This window comes from Patagioenas fasciata, chromosome 1 (assembly GCF_037038585.1).
Source record: "Patagioenas fasciata isolate bPatFas1 chromosome 1, bPatFas1.hap1, whole genome shotgun sequence".
In the NCBI taxonomy this organism is placed as follows: Eukaryota; Metazoa; Chordata; class Aves; order Columbiformes; family Columbidae; genus Patagioenas; species Patagioenas fasciata.
In genome coordinates, this window is record NC_092520.1 from 37,026,043 (window position 1) to 37,046,876 (window position 20,834).

A 20,834-nucleotide genomic window follows, 5' to 3' on the forward strand; every position below is an offset into this window, starting at 1 on the left:
CTTTTAATTAAGCTTACACAGAATTCTACTTTAAAAACATATCTATATATATATATAGATATGAGAATGTGTGTGTGTTTATTCAGTTATATAAAGGAGACAATTAAAATAAATACATCTTGTCATCTCCTTCTCTTTTTAAATCAACATTGTGTGATTGAATCTCGTCTTATTGAGCCAGTGGAAAATACAGACATGATAAACAACTGTATTAGTCAAGATTTGATACAACTCCATTCGAGCCATATTCTTGTTACCAAAAGGAAGGAGTATTCTGCAGATGGAATTATTGTAAAGCTAATGTGTACTAATTGGAAACCTGAACTTGGACTGTAGTTATATCAATGGTTTTATGTCCAGCTGGGGATGACATAACAGAAGTGTCTTAAATAAGAGACGGGAGTTAATTATTCCATTCATTAATGCTTCAGTTGGAATAATACTAATTGTATTAAGTTCTTGTTGAACAAAGAGTATCTCCTGATTTCAGTACACAGTAATCCAGTCTGTCCTTTTCCTGGTCCTTTTTCTGTGTATTTACTGCTTTTCTCCAATGCCCTGGTTTCCAGAGAGAGAAAAGTGGTATAATATAATTTGGGCCAGAGTTGCAGCACACTCTAATTAGTGACACAGCCACCATACTCAGTTTGTAGGAATATTTTTAAGGAAGATCTGGACAAATTGAAAACCAACAAGGAGGTAGCATAACAGCAGAAAATAGAGGCTTACAAAACATGACCTGTGGGTGAAGTTTAAAAGATGTTTTTATTTAGAATTTGTATTTGTTTAAATGAACAAAGTCTTGGGGGAAACATAATAAATGTCTTTGTGTATATGAAAAGTTGTTATGAGTAGGATGGTGATCGCTTTTTCTTTTCTTTTTGTTTAATTAGCTGAGAGAGCTATTTAGGTTACACATGAGGGAGAACACTATAAAGATAGTTAGGCTACCCATGTAAGCTAAAGATTCTCCCTTTCTGATATTTTTTAAAACAGGTTAAATACACATTTGTCAGTAGTAACCTAGATTTATTTTAACCTACCCGGGAACAGAGGATTCACTCTAGCCCTGTTTTTTATGATTAAAGGTGAGGATGCGATATACTGTTCAGTCCTGAGTAAAACACACTAAAAGGGAACGCTTGCACTGGCTTGTTCTGCAGGCTTTTGTCTGCAAACATCCTCTTTTACAGGAGGATCTCACCGTATTAGAGAATCACAGAGAACGTGGATCCTGTAGTGCTTCACAACAAGAATCCCTGATATGATAAAGTGTATTTAGCATTTAACATGGACTTTGCTCAAATGCAGAGCTGCAGCATGATTGACTAATTACTGCTCATTGAAACTCTGTCTACTCTCTGCACATCAGTGATATACGCATACCGTGTATCAGCCTCTGTGCACCTACTGCCCATCCTGATTTCCAGAATGGCAGAACAGCTGGTTTCCATTCCCTGCTGCTGCTTTCTCCTATTCCAGCTGCCGCACTCACATAACCTCCCTTCCCCAAGTGGGCTTCATATGGTTTGAAAGCGACTTAATGTACCTCAGTGCATAGGGAACTTTTGATGCATATTTCATCATGTTTCAGTTCTTTCTACAGGAAACACCGCATGCATAACAGATGTTCACTGACTAATATCCTTTCCTGAAGGTGACATGCCCTTTTTTTTGTTTCATCTCTAATGTATATGGAGCTAGTAGTGCCTGAGTGGTACTAAAATACACTGCTCCATGGCTGCCCCTGTGCTGCATGCCAAGCTATATTTAATTCCATCTGCTCCCCTCTGCAGCATGAAATGGAGAGGAGCATATGCCCAGTATAACAAAGTCATACTGTGGCACAGAACAAACAAACAAACAAAACTACCACCACCACCAAAACCCCCAACTTTATTTAAGACAAGTAAATGTATTTTTAAATTTAGGACCATATTCTTCCAGCTTTTTATATGTAAACTCTGTCATAGAAATCAGCCCTCCCTCCCTCCATATATAAGATTCATATTACACCTTTATGATTATTCCAGAAACTACCAATTTGACATGTCTTTTATAGAAATATTTTACTTACAGTAGAAACATTGCACATGTAATGTGGGAAATCATATTATGTAGCCTTTACAATGTGTCATTTTTGGGTGGCTCTCCTAAAAAGGACCAATATTTTTATCTTTGAAAAAAAACCTGCAAAACAGTCTATGAAATAAATTTCTGTCAAATTCTCAGCCTAATTTCTTTTACACACTTAGTATTTGCCCACAGGCAAATAACTTAAAAAAACTCAAACCAGTTTGACTAAAATATTTGTAAGATTTATGTCTATGTTATAAAAAAAGAAAGTTGAATGTGACCCGGAGTTATGTCAGGTACCACTTTCTTTTATCTCTTTTCTCATTTCAAAGTTTTATGACCGAACAACACCTGTCTGGTACCCAGGTAGGAACACTTGGATGCATAGGAAAGGCAAGTATTTTTGAGGGTAGGTACACAGAGTAGAGACATCTGGAGAAAGAAAACTACATTGAACACTACAGCCACTTCTGTGAGGAAAGCTTTGAAGCCATCTTAAGTTGCCAGTGTGTTGTGAATGCTTTTTGCTTCTCAACAGTACCATAGTCAGAGCACACTACTGAATTGGATCATAAAAATTAAAATAGAAAAGAACACATAGAGTTTATACTGTGTATCCTTACATCATTGGAAATGCCATATCATACCATAAAGTATTTTTTCTTCGGCATTCAGGCTTATAATAAACAAACAAGCACATTCTCAAAACATATGTATGGATGGAATCACACTGGAAAGTTCACATTGTATGGTAAAATACATTACAGCTTGCAATAGGCATTGTTATATAAACTCAGGACACTTGCATTTAACAATTATTATTTTTTTCAAACAATAAATATATATAAATACATATAAAGTTTGAACAGAAGTATGAAATACTTTGAAGCATGTAGTATAAACTATTTCAGTTATCACTGTATGGTTATTTCAAGATAAGAACAGAATTTAAATAGTTTGGACTTCTGAAAAAAAGTTTATTTCAAAATTTTCTGGTCTCATAATTTTATTGCAAAAATGAAATCCTACCAGATGTTTAAGCCTACTTATTGATATATCATTATAAAAGTTGTGACAAAGTTGTCTATGGATATATTTTGTTTATTAATAACTAGTGATAATATACTTTAATTATATTCAGAGACTCTTAATCAATCTTTATTATTCATATTTAATTTTAGTCATTTGTTTTTTAATTTCATGTGTTTTATTTTGCATACATTCACACTTTTTCTTACTACGTAAAGAATAGCAGAAATATATATGTTGCTAGAATTTTGGCACAGGTGAATAGTCTATCAAAGATAGGTTAGAAAACCAGCGAAAATTTGAAACCCACTTTCCTCTTGTTTTTAAGAAATCTTACCCCATCACTAATTCACCATTTTTTTTTTTTACAGTAATCTCAGGAAATGTGTAACCTCTGTAAGTAAGATAAAATAAGCTGCTATTTAAAACCTAAATATTCCTTTGCTATTTAATACCTAAATATTTGTTTAAATTCTATAAAGACACCACTTCAAATATCAATAGAATTACAGATCCTTGTAAATTTATTACGGTTCTGCAGCTTTTCACAGTTATACATGACAGCAGTAGTTGGCTCATTGTTTCTTTAAAAAGACTCTTATATTTAAACTAAGTGCCATACAGCTCTTTTCCTTAGTGTAAACTGGATCATTTTTCTGCTATGCAGAAGTATGGAAAGACAAAAACAAAAGGAGTTACAGGAGGAAGAAAAAGAAAAAAAAAATGGAAGCTTAATATATGGAAAGATAACATATACCAAAGAGGAGGGAAAAAAAAAAAAAAACAACAACACAACAAAACCACAACAAAACAAAACACAACAACAAAAAACCTCGAGTAATCAAAACACACTCAGATTTCTTAAGAAAAATGAAACTGTCCTAGTGTTAGAGGTAGAGTGCTTTTGTTGAATATAATTCTTTGTCAAAAGTGATCAAAAATTATTTGTTTGTTTGTTTGTTTGTTTATAGACACTATCTGCAATTAAATAATGCTAAACTTGAATACATCCCATATCAGACATATGCTTGTGGTTTTGCAGTACCGGTTCATCAGAGTTAGCAGAGTTGTAGAACCTTGCCCATTTTGAACCAACACAGTATGATATTTATTTATTGCTATAAATCAACAACACATAACTTTTTATTTTTAATCCAATATCATGCTTTTGTAAAAGATTTTTTAGCTGGACAAATGAAAAATAATTCCTCAAAATATAGGTGGATATATTTTTACTTAATGTTTTAGTGCCTTTTTTCAGTTTACTGGCAAAATTTGGGAACATAGTACTCTGGAAATATAAAGAAAGCAAAAAAAGTTGTGAAGTTCAAGACAACTAAAGACCCTCTCCACAATCTTAATGAAATCCAGGAAATATAAGTTTATGGCATCTTCAAATACAGTGCATTTTACCTTTTCAAAATAGATTAAAAACTAAGGCTCAGATTTTTTCCCAGATATTTAGTCCTTTGTAAGTACAAGGAAACTGGAAAACGTAGACCTCAAGATTTTGTTAAGTAAGAAAAGAGAAATCTTAATGTCTCAAACCTCTACATTTTCAACCCTTTGAAGGAAAAACAGTCCACAAATTCTCAGGAAACTTATCCCTACCATTTCCCCTACCATCTTACTTACCTCTGAGCTCATTACCCTGATTCTTTCTAGTTAATTAGCTGCTGAGCACTTTAGAATTAACAAGGAGAGCAATCGGTACTTCTGGAGCATGATTCATTTGACCTATTTTAGATGAATCACACCCTCAAATGTTCACGCCTCTCTTCTGTCAGGAAAAGATGACTAACTCAGATGTAGTTAAATAATTGTAGATATCTACAATTTTTAAAGATGAATTACAGTTTTTCAGGAACCAGCTTTTTGGACACTGGCTATTGTTTATACCAACTTTTTGGCTTCCGTGTCTCTCATTCATGTTACAAGTGTTAATGGTTCTAGCCCAAGTTTATCGAGGTGCCATCGTCTTTAACTTACTCAACAAATCTTTCCTGTTTCGTCAGAGTCATGATGTGGAGGTGATGAATCTCTCTTCCACATGAGAAATATTAGTTCTGTTTGCACAGTCATTGTTTCCTCTTCCATGTGTATGCAGTTGGGAACTGTTTCTTCACTCACAGAACTGGGTGCCTGCCTAAGATTTACAGTTTTCAGTGCTTTGCTTAAATATTCATCTATTTGGCTTTTATTTGAATTCTTATGGCTGAATTGCTGGTGCCAGAAACAATAAAAAATAATGTGTTGGAGGTTTAAAATTAGAATCTGAGATCAACCTGTACTTTGGCTTCTAAAAAGCCCTGTATACTGAAATGGTTTACTGAAATGAGTCACAGAAAATAAAAAAGCTTGGCTTAGATTACATGGACCTCAAATTAATGTACTTATCTGACCACTGGAACTACTATAATTTATGTTAATTAAATACCAAGGAATTAATACAAACATGAATATAAGGATTAACATCTATATAAGATATCTGTACCTTACATAATGTTAATCTTCAGTAAATTTTTGTCACTTGGTGAGTTGAGGTAATTAATGATTTTATTAACCCTGACTTCTTATTACATCTAAGGCAATTCTTGTATGTTCATTAAATAGCAATGGATTCTGGAATAGCTGTTAATCCCTGGCAAATACACTTAAGAATTAGCTTGCATTTCACAAACATACAGTAACAATCCTTTTAAATCTAAGTAAATATTTATTGAAGATACTTGGGGTCTCTCCTGTTCTATCACAGCCACTGTAGTATGTGCTATTATTGACGGTAAGGAGAGGTTTATCTGCAGGAGAACACCTGCCACTGTCATCTCAACTCCCTCACCAGAACCAGCTGCTGGAGGCATTGCACATGCTGGCACAAAGAAGTTTCCTTCTAACCTTTCTGTACTGTGTCCCTGGAAGAGATAAACTAAACTAAATATATATTTATATAGCTACATGAATATCAGAGTTTTCTGCCAAATAGCTGCATGAACTGGGGTTGTAACTTTTTTCACACTTCCAGATGACATAGCTTTGCTAACTTCACAGTGTAGATCTGGTCTTACAAGCTCCTGTTCAGCATCAATGTTATTAATAGTGAACATAGAATGCTTTCTTACAAGGCTCACACAGATGAAGATTCAACTGCATTTTTGGCAAATTGAACAGGATTGCCAAGAATGTGTTACATACTTTCTCATGTTCAGAGTAACCCTCATAACGACTTTGTAACTCAGAGAGTAAATCTTATGTATTGTACATCTGTCAAATATATTTTGCTCTTGTGTTTGCTCTTTCAACTTATCTGGTAAACAAGTAGTGGAGCAAACATCTCATCTAGATTTTTTTTTCTTTTCACCCTCAAGGCAGACAGAAATTTGACTACTTTCTTCCGATGGTTTTAGTTTCTTTTTTTCTTGTCCACAACACAACATTTTTTTTTAATTAATTATATTTGCAGAGAAAGAGAAGATGGAGAATATATTTATAACAAAAACAATCAAACATCAGCCATTTTATAATTGAAAACCCCAAGATTTTTGTGATGCCCTTAAATAGGTGGTTTTTAATGACTATAAATTTCTATTTCAGAAGTGATGAAAGCATAATTCAAATTAAGATCCTGTTATACTAATTTATGCTTTGCTATTCACAACTAAATTCACAGTTCACAAAATACTACAAGTTTATTTAGTTTACAGATTGGGCAGGCAAAAGTGTGCATTACTGGAAGCAGTATAGAACTTTATTTAATTTACAGTTTTACACAACTTTTCATATCTCTATACATTGTCTTGTACCATTATACAGCAGTAGACGCAATAATGATAGTTTTAATCCCTTAACATTTTTCTGATTTGGGCTTTAGACCCTCAGTCTTTTGAAAGTTAACTAAGATTTTAATTTCCTTTCATACTAAATTATCAGAGAACTTCATTCGAATAAATGTAAGATTTAAATATTATGATTATTCTATTGTTGAAAACAATAGGACAGATCATATTTTGAAAAGGAAGGAAGTTCAGCCTAAACCAATAATTTAGTAATAACAGTTATCATATTAAAGAACTATGGAGAGGGTAGCCAAATTTTCTATTGAACATTTGACTTTTTTACTGTATAGTTTCTGTGACTTTTCATAATCCTGGTTCCATCTGTCTTTTTCTGTATTACTATTCTAGAATAGACTGTAAAATGTTACTCTTGTAAAATGTATCTTGTCCTGATCAAGTCATGCAGTTAGATACATATGCATTTGATTTTTATGAAACTAAATTCTTCATAAGGATTATTATTTTTTTTTTTTGTGCAGATATTTTAATACTTTTTATTAAACTGAAGTAAGCTAGTACTTAAAAAATACCTCCCTGACATTCAGAACAATGGATGTGAAAGCAAGAGTAATAAAAATTGCCAGGAAGGTGCAGTGCAAGCACTGATTCAGTGACTATGAAACTGATTTAAACATTTTCTTTACTATGTCAGATATTAATCTCTAGGAATTTGAAAATATATGAAAAAACAACCTTAATGTGTAAGGGTTAAGATGTGGAAGTTGTGGAGGTGACAAACTACAATGCATCATACAGTCTACGGCAACCTTACTGTATGTTTGCCCTTCACTTACACCAGCTGAAAGTAATTCAATCATCCACCTAGATGTAACATCTGAGTCACCTTGCAGAATTTCCTGTCACTCACCAGCAGTTGCACAAAGACTTTAGGACAATTGCACGCCTGTGCAATTAAGGTTCTAAGGAAAAGAATGCAAGAAAATAAAAAAGACATTTTTCCATCAAACTTGGGTGGATTTTTGTTCCATTAATTTGTCTAATTTTCTTACAGACCACCCAAAATATCCTGCACAACTATCTCCACAGTTTACTTAGTGTGTGTGCAAACATACTGCTGTTGATTGAAACCTGTCACCAGATAATTTCATTGGTAGTGCTTAGTTCTTTCTTTAGAAGAAACAGTAAATAATTGTTGCCTATTAGTCTTCTCAGTGACAATCATGATTCAAAAATCTTTTCATATTTTCCCTTTGTTGTGTTTTTCCAAGCTAAAAAATCTTAGTCTATTTAATCTCTTCTCTTACGAAAGCCTTTTCATAACTTTGATCATCTTTGCTGCCCTTTTTTATCTTTTCAATTCTATTATATTCCTTTGAACATGGCATGAGCAGAACTGCATACAGAAGTCTAGACGCTGCAGCTGTGGATTTAAACAAAGTAATGTTTTGTGTTCTAATCTTTATTCCTTTCCCAAGATTTTTTCTTATTCAAACTGATCTTTTGATGAGCTCTGAGCTGACATCTTTGTTTAGCTCTCCAGAATAACACAGGGGTTTTTTTTAGAGTCCATAGTTTGTGTATTGAGAGTTGTTACTGTTTTTCATCATGTACATTACCTACATTTGTTGACACTGAATCTCATGTGTCATTTTATCGTAGTCATTCAATAGCATGACATCTATCTGCAGCTCTTCACAAGGAGACTCAGATTTTACTACTCTCATTTGTCTGATAACAAAACTATCACAATGCTCCAATTTCATATTTGGGTTCCATATGGCCTGCAGATTTGTTAAGAATCATTTTAACAATTTTCTCTAAAATTTAGTCTATTAATCTTTCAGTGGCAGGCAGTTTTTATGACTCATTTCTATTCCCAAAATAACTGCATTGTGGGAATCTCCCTAGGCTTCTTCCTAGGCTTCCTTTTTTTTTTTTTTTATTTTTGGGGGGTTGTACTTGTGATCTTACCTTCTTTCAGTGTTGTATTATATGCTGATTTGCTGTCAGCCCTACTGATCCACTGATTCTCTGGCAGGCTTTCACTTTTTTTTATTTTACATTTCTATAAAAAGTCTCCTCACTACTTGCTATGTCATGAACATATTATGTTCAAAGCCTTCTCCATCCTTCCCTAAATACTGTAACATTTTGTTTGTTTGACTTTATGCATTTTGCTCTTCCTAATTTGGACGCAATTCCCACTTTTTTAAGAGTATCTTTTTACTTCTAATTGCCTCCTTTGCTCTGCTGTTTCACCATGCTGGCTATTTTTCCGTCCTTTCAAAGTGTTTTTGATAAGTGGTGCACAGTTACTCTGAACTCCCAATATAGTATCTTTAAGCAGTCTGTCATGTTATCTGCGAACATCTAGTCTTTTAGTTGTCCTTTTCACTATCCTTTTAAAAAGCTTTGTCATGTTCAGGTAGTTCTCATTTTTTAAGTTAAGTGTTACTATAGTAATTCTTTTCCCTTTTTCTTTTCTACCTGTATATTGAATTTGAGTGCTTTATGGCCAACATTACAGTGTAGCATGTAGATAATTATATTTTCAACCTAGCCTGTTCAATGCTAAAACGTAAATCAAGTAAGCAATGTTTATCCTCTTATGAACTCTTCTACTAGCTGTTTTAAGGGCAAGGTTCTTCATCATTCCTATATAATTTGTATCTTGGCATTATAATTACATGGTGTTCCACTAGGTATTTTCTCCCTGCTACCTAGGTGAGGTATCTGTTATATCACATTCCTCACTTTGAACCAGCTGCTGCCATTATTCTTTAGACTTAAAAAATGCAAAGAATCAGGTAAACATTTGGTTTTGATCTGGTTACCAGTTTTTATGTGCCCTGTTCAAATGGGATTTTATTTGCTGAAGTTTTTGTTTGCTATTATCTCTTTTTTTCGAGTGTACAGTTTGTAACTTCACTCTGGCTGACATGTTATCTGAGATTACTTGCTTTTTTATGCTTGTCGCCTGTCTTCAATTTTAAAATGCTCTCTTATAACCACTAACCACTAGCCTTTTTTCTGTGCTGGCTTGCATAATGCCTACCCTTCTTGGATGTGTTGTATTCATTATAAACCATAGAATCATAAAATGGTTTAGGTTGGAAGGGACCTTCAAGTTCATTTATTTCCAACCCCCCTGCCACAGGCAGGGACACTTTCCCTTCCACTACACAAGGTTGCTCAAAGCCCTGTCCAATCTGGCCTTGAACACTTCCAGGGATGGGGCATTCACAACAGGGCAGCCTGTTCCCATGCCTCACCAGCCTCATGTGAAGAATGTTTTCCTTATACCAATCTTAATCTACTCTCCTTCAGTTTAAAGCCTTTACCTCTTGTCCTCTCACTATATGCACTTGTAAAAAGTCCCTCTCCAGTTTTCTTGTAGCCCCCTTCGGGTACTGCAAGGCTGATATAAGTTCTGCCCAGAGCCTTCCCTTCTGCAGGTTGAACAACCCCAACTCTCTCAACCTGTCTTTGTAGGAGAGGCGCTCCAGCCCTCTGATTGTTTTTGTGGCTCACCTCTGGACTTACTCCAACAGGTTCATGTCCTTCTCATGTTGGGGGACTCACATATGAGAGCAGAAACATTTATTTGGTTACTAAGTAAAACATACCCTCTTCTTATCTAAGTCAATTCTAAACCCAAAAAAGTATATGATCTTTAGCATCTAAAATCAGAAAGTAGAAAGAGAATCTTTGCAGAAATGTAGAACTGTTGTGGAAATGTAATTCCATTTTTAATTCTTTCTAAAACCGTAACAGAAAGAGAGGTGAAAAACCACCCACAAAGCAAAAACCAACCAGCCAAAACACACAAATAAAAACCAACAACAAAAAAACAACCAAGCAAGAAAACCCCAGCACATTTATTCCAAATCAATTAGGAGAGATCCATAGCTATCTCACTTTCATCATTAATTTTCTTTTCCACTTGTGATTTAACTCACTCAAGTCTGCCTCTTCATAATTAATTTTTATGAGAGACTTGATAGTTACACCTATTAGTAATATTCAAGTAAAAATGCAATGGTTTAGCTTCTTTTGTCTGGGAAGAAACCCACATTATATTGGTAGTTTCCAATTATTGCCACCAATTTCCTATTTTCAGTTCCTTCTGATTTTTATTTTCACACTTCCTTGGAATTTTGGCAAACAAGAATAACATTTTTAAGTATGTGTAGTGGCAATGTTCATTTTTGCTTGATATGTTAGTAATAACGAATATAAAAGAAAATATTTAACTTATATTTTTGTTCTTTCTTTGTTACACAATTTGCCAAATGCCTATTTTAGGCTTATTCCTTACCCTGTTTTCATTTTGACTTTCCTCATCCTCAGAAAAACACTTGCAGAGATCTTTCACAAGTTATTGTTGCAGAATTCCACTCAAGAGTAAAAGCATCCGATTTATCACTATTTTTCTCAACCTAGAAAAATTCTTGATGCTTTTTTCTTTTTTCTGCACTGAAGCAGCTGTGAAAATTTGTCCATAGTAATGTTACAGCTGGATTAGTCAAATCACTTAAAATCTCTGTATAGATATCTTTATTTGGGCTTAAAATACTTTGGCTGAGCTTAAATCACTTCCAAAGTGAATGAAAGTAAAGTGAATCAGGAGAATTTTAGTTCTGAATAGGAATAAGAATAGAAATAAGGAAAAGAATAAAGAGTATAACAATAAGAATATAAGAATATTCACATAGTGGTTTAATGTGATTGAACAAATCTTTGAATTTGCCTGTTTAATTGACAAAGATTAATTTATCAGAGTGTTTCAGTGTAGCCTCAGAGAGAAGTACGTGCAATTTTACATGCTCTGGTGTTCACTGGTGTACTGTGGAGGTATTTCATCAAAGCAATACCTAAGGCTACTTGTCCAACTGATGTCTAATCCTGTTGGTGGGATCTGTTTGGGTTGCTGTGGCTCCTAACTAGGCTGCCATAGCTTCATGCAGTTTGATGCAACTTCATGGCTGGGTCTGATAAAGGGAGAGTCAGAAGACACGAAAGCAGCATATTGGTAATCCATTTTTATTCACTGCGGCTCAGATTCTGTCAGGTAGCACCCTCATAGCCTTACTTTGTGCAAATGGACCATGAGGACTCTGACTACAAGGGTTCTTTGGCCCCCAAACAGACCTCCATGGTCTGGCTACAGGTATACTTGTAGTGTCTTCTATGCTACAGAACAAAAAAGTCCTCTGCTTTTGTAATTACCAAGGATCTTTTTTACACAGAATTTTTGTGAATGTCCCAGGTAAAATCCAGGAAGAGTACTGTGCTAAGCAGAATGATCACACAGCTATGATTCATGACTATGCTGGTTTATGAATCATCTGTTTCAGCCTCGCAGAATGATAGCTGGTCCAGGCCAAAGGTGTGCCTGGTATCATTCTAGCTGTGTGGACATTATAGGTAGAGTAGTTACATGGTATAAACAGTTTTCTGCTGTGGCACTTTTACATTTACTAACCAAGATCTAGTCAAAGAATCCAATCAATATTTTGGGCTCCACAGAGTGTCACTCACGTCTTCTTAGGCAAGGATAGAAGTCTCTCAGTTTATCCAAGAGATTTTAAGGGGTTTTTTTTTGTTTTTTTTGTTTTTTTTGTTTTTTTTTTCACAGATTCTCATTCAACTACAATATATATTTATATTAAAACACTTCATCTGGAACCTTAGGAAAAGCAAACTTCTTTCAATTTCGGGTGTAAAAAGAGGTTACAATAAAACCTGAAACTTGTGGAACGTTTGACCTAGTTGTGTCCTGTTAATAGCTTGCTTGCTGATTCAAACGAGCAATGCCATGAATCCTGTATTCAGAATTTCCTTAGTGAAAGGAACAAAACAGATCTAAATGTAAAGCTGTGGTACACTGCACTGTCAGGTTGAACAGCTCAAAGGTAGACAAGGCTACCTGCAACTCTGTTCAGCTGAACTTGAATTCCACCCTGATGCATGCTGAGAATTAGCATTATACGCTTTATTCTCAGTGGTAACTGCCAGCCGTGTAACTCTTCAAGCATATCCTGCCATTTGTTCTATCCAGCAGAAAGGGTTTTGATTCCAAAGCAGCTCTTGCAGCTATTTCATAGGAGTAGCATGCAAGGAGAGTGAGTTTGGGGAAATAATAAATAAAGTTTGAAAGTATTGTTACATGAAGGGAAACAAAATGACTCCCATTTCCTTGTAAAACACATTAGGATGTAAAAAAATGTTTAAGTCATGTTTCTAGTGAAAAGACAAAGAAAGATGCAGCATATTCATTTTGTTAAGTACAGTATGCTACAGTCCATAAGATCCAGATATTCTCTACCCCTTATTTGAATTTCCAGGTGCCTCTTATCACAGCCTGTGAGAATCGACCACCCAAATAATTTAGATACTGACATGACCAGCCTGTGTGACCTTCTTGTGATCAAATGCTTTCTGGGACAAAATCCAGAATGGGATCTCACAACTCCGCTAAATTTATTTTTATCTCATTGCACTCTGGTTTCCATTAGAAGAATGGAAATTAGGCATGTGGATGGGGAATCAAAGTCAATGTGTACAACTCAGCAGATCCACACCACACAAGTTTGATGTAGCTATGGAGGTGTTCATGACAAGCTTGGCTTTCCAATCCTTAGCTTACAGACATGGCAGTTTTTATTTACTGCTGTTTACCTTCTGGTTTTGTTTACTTTCATTATTATACTTGGCTTTGATTACTTCCTCAGTGTGGGAGAATCTAACTGGAGCCCTGTTTATTTCTTGTGATGTGTCTTTTCCATCAAATGACAGCCATCAAATGAGAACATTGTATTTCTAGTCTTGCGAGCTTCGTACTCGTGAGAGTGGCCTAGAGGGACACAGCTGTCTCGTTGTGCAGTGAACAGAGGATTATTCTCAGATGCATCCTGCTTAGCAAAAACCTTAAATATTACAGCCAGGTTATTGAACTGGCATTGAAATTAAATTGAGAACCAGTGGAAAATATTTATTGTTTATATGATATGTTGTGGCATCTTGTCCTTTTCAACAAATAATTTTCTTGTTCTGTGCATATTATCTATATGTCCTCAAGTCTGATTTTGACATAATGCAAATTCCAGCAGTATGAACAGGAAGAGATTATCACATTTATGGTTGCTATCAAATCCAACTTCGGAAAAAAAAAATATATATATATAGAGGTAAAAATGAGTAATTCCTGTTCCTTTCATTGTATGTCTAATGAGATCTTGAGACTTTGTACTACCTTAGTAAGCATATAGTATATAACTGAAGGAAACAAAAGATATTCCTAGCATATAGATCTTAAGAATGTTCTTTTTTCTTCCATCATCACATCCTTCTTCAGCTGACTGGCCTCGAATCTGCTATTTTTTAAACTTTAGATTTTGTGACACACTCACAATGACATTACTTCAGAAGCAGATGTAGGGCTGAGGTCTATCAGTTTGTGGGTCATAGCAAATATACTGTCTTCGTAATACATGTGGCAAGCACGTAACTTGTGGTCCCAGGTTGCATGGGGAGACTCGTGTCCCCACTGTGAAGAATTCACATCCCAGAAATGTCTTCTGTGACCAGCTTTCTTCAGCAATGAAAGAAGCTGCTGTCTAGGAAGGACAATTCCTAGGAATGCATTAATGTGTTTCAAATGAGAAGACAATCTTTAACATTAAAAGGAAGGACAGAAATGTGACTGCCCATGACAAGCGTTAGCTCCTGGTAAGCACATAGTCTGTCACAGTCTCTCCAGAGACAGAAAGTTACTTTCTGCCAATGCACGGTTCCACAGGTTCAACTGATGTCAACCAGTTAAATAGTCTTGGCTCCATCAACATGGTATGTTTCCCTTTCTCCAGCTGGAGATTTCCTGATTTTTTCTATTCTTTTAGTCACTTGAACCTACCCACCATAGAATTAAAACAGGTTAGAAACACATTCAGAGCAGGTGCCAGGCAGGATTAATCTGGTTTAGCATTACAGATTGAGGAACCACAGCCTAAATAAAGGAGAATTTTGCTTCTGTCAGAACTGGCTCTTTTCTAGTAATGTTTGCTAGCCTGAAAGGTCAGGAATCCACACTTCAAGGTTGCTAAAAGCGAAACAAAGAGATGGCAACTGCCATGTTCTTTTTTACACCTCTGGGTAAAAATCATACTTGTAACCAAACAAAGAAGTTGACAGTGACCTTAGTCTGTTTCAATTTATACAGCTTTCCAGTACTAGGTACATCCTACCACAAAATGTACACAGATGCTGCAACAGAAAAAAAAAAAAAAATCTATTAATCTTTTAAAACAATCAAATCCTTTGAACAAGAGTTCCTGCTAGGTATAGGCAAAATGTTACATGATAGTCTCAAAGTATTTACAATACCTGTTCCTGTAGTTTTGTCCTCTTTTATCTTTTTAATGCAAGTTACTTCTTTCGCATGCAGCATGAATGCCCATTCTGAGGATAAAAAAACTGTAGGTCTTAAAGTTTAAACAGTAGATTTTCAAATTACCAAATCAGGATTAGAGTAAGATGGAAACTATCATTGTGTAAAGCATGAAATACTAAACTCTTAAACTGAATGCAATCATATTACGTATATTTTAAAATAGATATCGTAGTTGTAAATCATATAGAATCATAGAAACATTTCATTTGGAAGAGACCCTCAGCATCATCAAGTCCAACCATAATCTCACCTAACTCTAGCACTAAACCATGTCCCTAAGAACCTCATCTAAACGCCTTTTAAACACCGTCAGGGATGGCGACTCCACGACTTCCTTGGGCAGCATGTTCCAATGCCTGACAACCCTCTCTGTGGAGAGTTTTTTTCCTAATATCTAATCTAAACCTCCCCTGGTGCAATTTGAGACCATTTCCTCTTGTGCTATCACTTGCTACTTGGGAAAAGAGACCAACATCCTCCATGCTACAAACTCTTTCCAGGTAGTTGTAGAGAGCTTAAACAGAACTGGCCTCAGTACTGAGCCCTGGGGAACTCCACTTGTGACTGGCCATCAACTGGATTTGGCTCCAGCCCTCCAGCCAGTTTTTCATCCATCACAGAGCCAAGCCATGAGCTGCTAGCTTCTCCAGAAGAATGCTGTGGGATACCGTGTCAAAGACTTTTCTGAAGCTTAAGTACACAACATCCACAGCCTTTCTCTCATCTGCTAGTTGTCGTCTACTAGTTGGTTCACCATGTTGTAGGAGGAGATCAGGTTGGTTACACAGGACCTGCCTTTCATAAACCCATGTTGACTGGGCCTGATCATATGGTTTTCTTGTATGTGCTGTGTGATGTCATTCAAGATGACCTGCTCCATGACCTTTCCTGGCACTGAGGTTAGACTGACAGATCTATAGCTCCCCAGATCATCCTTCTGACCTTTCTTGTAGATAGGCATCATGTTAGTCAGCTTCCAGTCAACTGGCTTCCCCCAAGTTAGCCAAGATTGCTGATAGATAATGGAAATTGCCTTATTGATCACATCCGCCAGCTCCCTCATCACCCTTAGGTATATCCCATCTGGCCCCATAGACTTGTGGGTGTCCAAGTGGTGTAGCAGGTCACTAACCATTTCCCCTTGGATTTCTGGGGCTTCACTCTGTTCCCCATCCCTGTTTTCTGGCTCAGGCACCTGCGTACCTGGAGTACAACTGTTCTGACTATTAAAGACTGAGATGAAGAAGGCATTTAGTACCTCAGCCTTTCCTTCGTCTTCAGTCACTATATTTCCCCCCTCATCCATCAGGGGACGGAGATTCTCCTTAGCCTTCCTCTTGTTGCTAATATATTTATAGAAACATTTCTTGTTACCTTTCACAGTGGTGGCCAGGCTCAAGTCTAGTTGAGCTTTTGCCCTTCTGATTTTCTCTCTGTATAACCTCACATAATTCTTGTATTCCTCTTGAGTAGCCTGCCACTCCTTCCAAAGGTTATAAATTCTCTTTTTTATTCCTAAACTCCAGTCACAGCTCTCTATTCAGCCAGGCCAGCCTTCTTCCCCACCAGCTCACCTTCTGGCACATGGGGACAGCCTGCTCCTGTGCTTCTAAGATTACCTTCTTGAAGATGGACCAGCCTTCTGGGACTTTTTTGTTCTTCAGGACTGCATCCCAAGGGACCCTGCCAACCAGCCTTCTGAACAGGCCAAAGTCTGCCCTTCAGAAGTTTAAAGTAGCAGTTCTGCTGACCACTCTTTTAACTTCTCCAAGGACAGAAAACTCAATCATTTCATAAACACTATACCCAAGGTGACCTCCAACTGACATGTTGCCCATGAGCCCTTCTCTATTTACAAACAACAGATCCAGTGGAGCTCTTTCCCTAGTAGGCTCACTAACCAGCTGTGTTAGGGAGTTATCTTCCATGCACTGCAGGAGCCTCCTAGACCGCTTCTTCTCTGCTGTATTGTACTTCCAGCAGACATCTGGCACGTTGAAGTCCCCCATAAGAACAAGGGCTAGCAATTGGGAGACTTCCCCCAGCTGCCTGCAAAATATTTCATCTGCCTCTTTGTCCTGATTGGGTGGTCTGTAACAGACCCCCACCAGGATGTCCGCCTTATTGCCATTCTCCTTGACTCTCACCCATAGACACTCAACCCTATCATCACCCTCATCAAGTTCCAGACAATCAAAACTCTCCCTAACATACATGGCAACCCCACCTCCTCCCTTGCCTATCCCTTCTGAAGAGTTTATAGCCATGTAATGCAGCATTCCAGTTATGAGAGTCATCCCACCATGTTTCTGTGATAGCGATTATATTGTAATTTTTCTGCCTCAGGGCGACTTCAAGCTGCTCCTGTTTGTTGCCCCTGCTGCGTGCATTTGTATAGATGCACTTCAGCTGGGCCATTGATTCCACCACCTTTTTCTGGTAAGAAGTCTTAATTCCTTTGTGATCATCATCAAGTGCTTCCAAGGATTCTAACACATCAATAACCCTTGAGTTTCTCTTACTGCACAACTCCCCATCTTGTACCTCCACTGGGAGGGCAGACTAAAGGGCCTCATTAGCACTACCCTCAAATGCTGGCATGTCGACCTTGGGCATGCCTTTGCCACACCTGGTTTCCTCCCCTTCACCCTTCAAATTTAGTTTAAAGCCATCTCAATAAGTCCTGCTAACTCCTGCTCCAGGATCCTTTTCCCCTTTTGAGACAGATGTGTCATGTTTGTTGCTATCAGGCCAGGTGCCATGTAAGCTGACCCATGATCTAAAAACCCCAAATTCTGCCAGTGACACTAGTCCCTCAGCCACGTATTGATCGAATGGGTCTTCCTGCATCTTTCCTCATTGTACTCTGCAACCGTGGGGACAGAGGAGAACACTCCTTATGCTCCTGATCCCTTTACCAAGTGCCCCAAGGCCTTGAAGTCTCTCTTGATTTTCTTTATTTTTCCCTTTTCAGTTTCGTCACTGCCTACCTTAAAAATTACTAGGGGATAATAGTCTGAGGGCCTAACCAGGGCAGGAAGTTTTTTTTTTTACATCTTTAACCCTGACCCCAAGGAAGCAGCAGACTTCCCGAAGAAGTGGATCAGGTCTGCGTATAGGGTCTTCTGTTCCCTTTAGAATGGAGTCTCTTACAACCACAACCCACCCTTTTTCTTTGTGGAAACTGTTTTGGTGGGGGGTGCAAGGTGACCTATCCTCTGCAGCACCTCCAACTTAGTGGAACCACCTCCCTCAATGTTGTTGTTCGGTTCCATTTGCAAAGCCTCATACCTATTTTGCAAGGGAACCTGGGAGGGTGGGGTGGCCACAGTAGGGATCCTCCTCCTTCTGCACTGGGTAGGAACATGCTGCCATTTACCCCCATTCCTCAAGTTGCTGCATTCCACATCCTGAGCCTCATGCCTGTTGGACAGACGCATCTGGGAAGGTGGGGTAGGTAAGGGGATGTTTCTCCTGCCACCCTGAGTGTGGACTTTCTTCCGTTCATTCCTTTCCATTGACCTGCCCTCTTCAGTCAGATAAGGGGATTCCCTTGATCTTTGTTTCTTGCTGGTGGTCTTACCTACCCCCAGGAGGCCAGAGCTTGATTCCACCAGTTATTTCCTTTTCCAACTCCCTGACACTTCTCAACCTTTCCATCTCCTCTCTCAGCTCTACTACTAGTCTGAGCAAGTCATGCACCTGCTTACACCTCACACAACTGTTTTCTTTACTGCCACTCCGTACCAGTGAAAGGCTCTGGCATTCTCTGCAGCCTGAAGTCTGGGTGGCTGCATGTTCCCATGGCAGCTCTGTCTGAGTTGCTGCCTCTTTCTTGTTGAGTGCAGAGTACTTACCTTTGCCCCGAGTGGGTATCATAACCAGCTCCTTCGTAGCCACTGTTGTCCATATTGGTTCACAATGTTTAAATCTCCTGCGGCTGCTCTGTAGCCGCTGCTGTGCTTGTCACTTGTCGCTGACTGATATTTACAGATGAGAACTTAAAAGTTCCCCTATTATTAATTTTTTATTGTTTTATGTTTGTATTACAGGCCTAATCAGATTACAGTTCCCATTTTCTAGTAACTACCCAAGCAAATATGGACTTTCATCAGTCTGGACTGATCAAATTGTGCAGATTTCTGTTCACTTTTTACTTCTGTTTAGAGTAAGGAATTTATGCTCTCCCATATTAAACTGGACAATTATAAGAAAAATATCAAAGAATAATGCATTTTTCTTGCAAACCATTAATGACTACTGTGAAATAATTCATTTCCCAACAGAAAGTTCAGGCTTGTACTACAGGAAAAAAAAAAAAAAAAAAAAGGTAAAATAATTTTAAAGATTCTAACATCTATAGCAGTCAGACTTTGCAAATATAAGTATAGAGACAATGCAGCTGGTTTAATGTGTTAAAATTCCAATGTGCTAATAACAAACTGTAAAATTATTTTTATTTACTTAGTCTAGTTAAGGATCGTAGACAGTCCACTTCCAGAGCATGAGGTTTCTTATCTCCTAGTATGAGAGAAGATATTTTATGGAAGAATCCTAAAAGGAAATCTGTATTTGAAAGAATGTGTAGTTCCAGTAGGGGTGCAAGACCAAAAATTTCCCCTTAGTAGATCAAGAACAAAAATCAGGCATGAATACTACCAGTACTTGCATGTCTTTAAATTCTTCCCACATCTCCAGTTGATTAGCATCTTCAATAAGCTGTTAATGATCCACTCAATTTGTTTTAAATGAGCCTTAAATTTTTAGATCTGGTGTAGTTCTGTAGGAAGTGGGAATTAAGTAGATTTAATTGCCTTTTTTTAGTTTTTGTTTTTGTAATTCATCATTCAAAGGAACATTGTAACAAAGTTTCTCAGTAATCTTTTCTTTGATTTGAGTTCTAGATGCAAACCTGTGTACTAGTTATAATGAATCAGTATTCTTACCCAAGCAAAGCTGTATGTGTTAGGTACCACTTATTCATGAAATAAGAGCTTTTCTCATGCTGCCTTTCAGTGCTTTAAAGTAGTAATTTGGCAGATGTCTTGGCTAGGGCTGTGAGCACATTGGAAAACAAAGTTGACTATGGTTCTGATCGTGAGATGGGTTGGTACTGCATTTTTATTAGCATATTTTTTTTCCTTGTGCTTTGATAGTTTTAGTCCCTGAGGCACAGAGCTGAGAAATCCATATTGTAACTATCATGCCATATAACGAAAACTACCTAAGTGATGATGCAAAATGTATTGTCTTTGACAGTGAACAAGCAAAGACTGGCTTGTGTAAAACTAATTCTTACAGTTTGGGTGTGATGGGCTATACTTGCCACAGTGATACCTGCTGAGGAGCTGTGTTATATTTAGTTGCATTGTAATAGCATTTCTTTCGAGAAATGAATTACATATCTCAGAAGCGATGGTAGAGGCAACCATGGCTGTTACTATGCAGTCAACATTTTATATTCAGGCATAAGCACCTATATT

At 37.1% G+C, this 20,834-nt stretch overlaps 1 protein-coding gene across 8 annotated transcripts in view; it reads left to right on the top strand.

Moving 5' to 3' along the window:
- The window catches only part of PCDH17 (protocadherin 17), a 97,873-nt gene that overhangs the window by 38,431 nt on the left and 38,608 nt on the right, over positions 1 to 20,834 (top strand). The gene's annotated exons all lie outside the window — the stretch shown is intronic.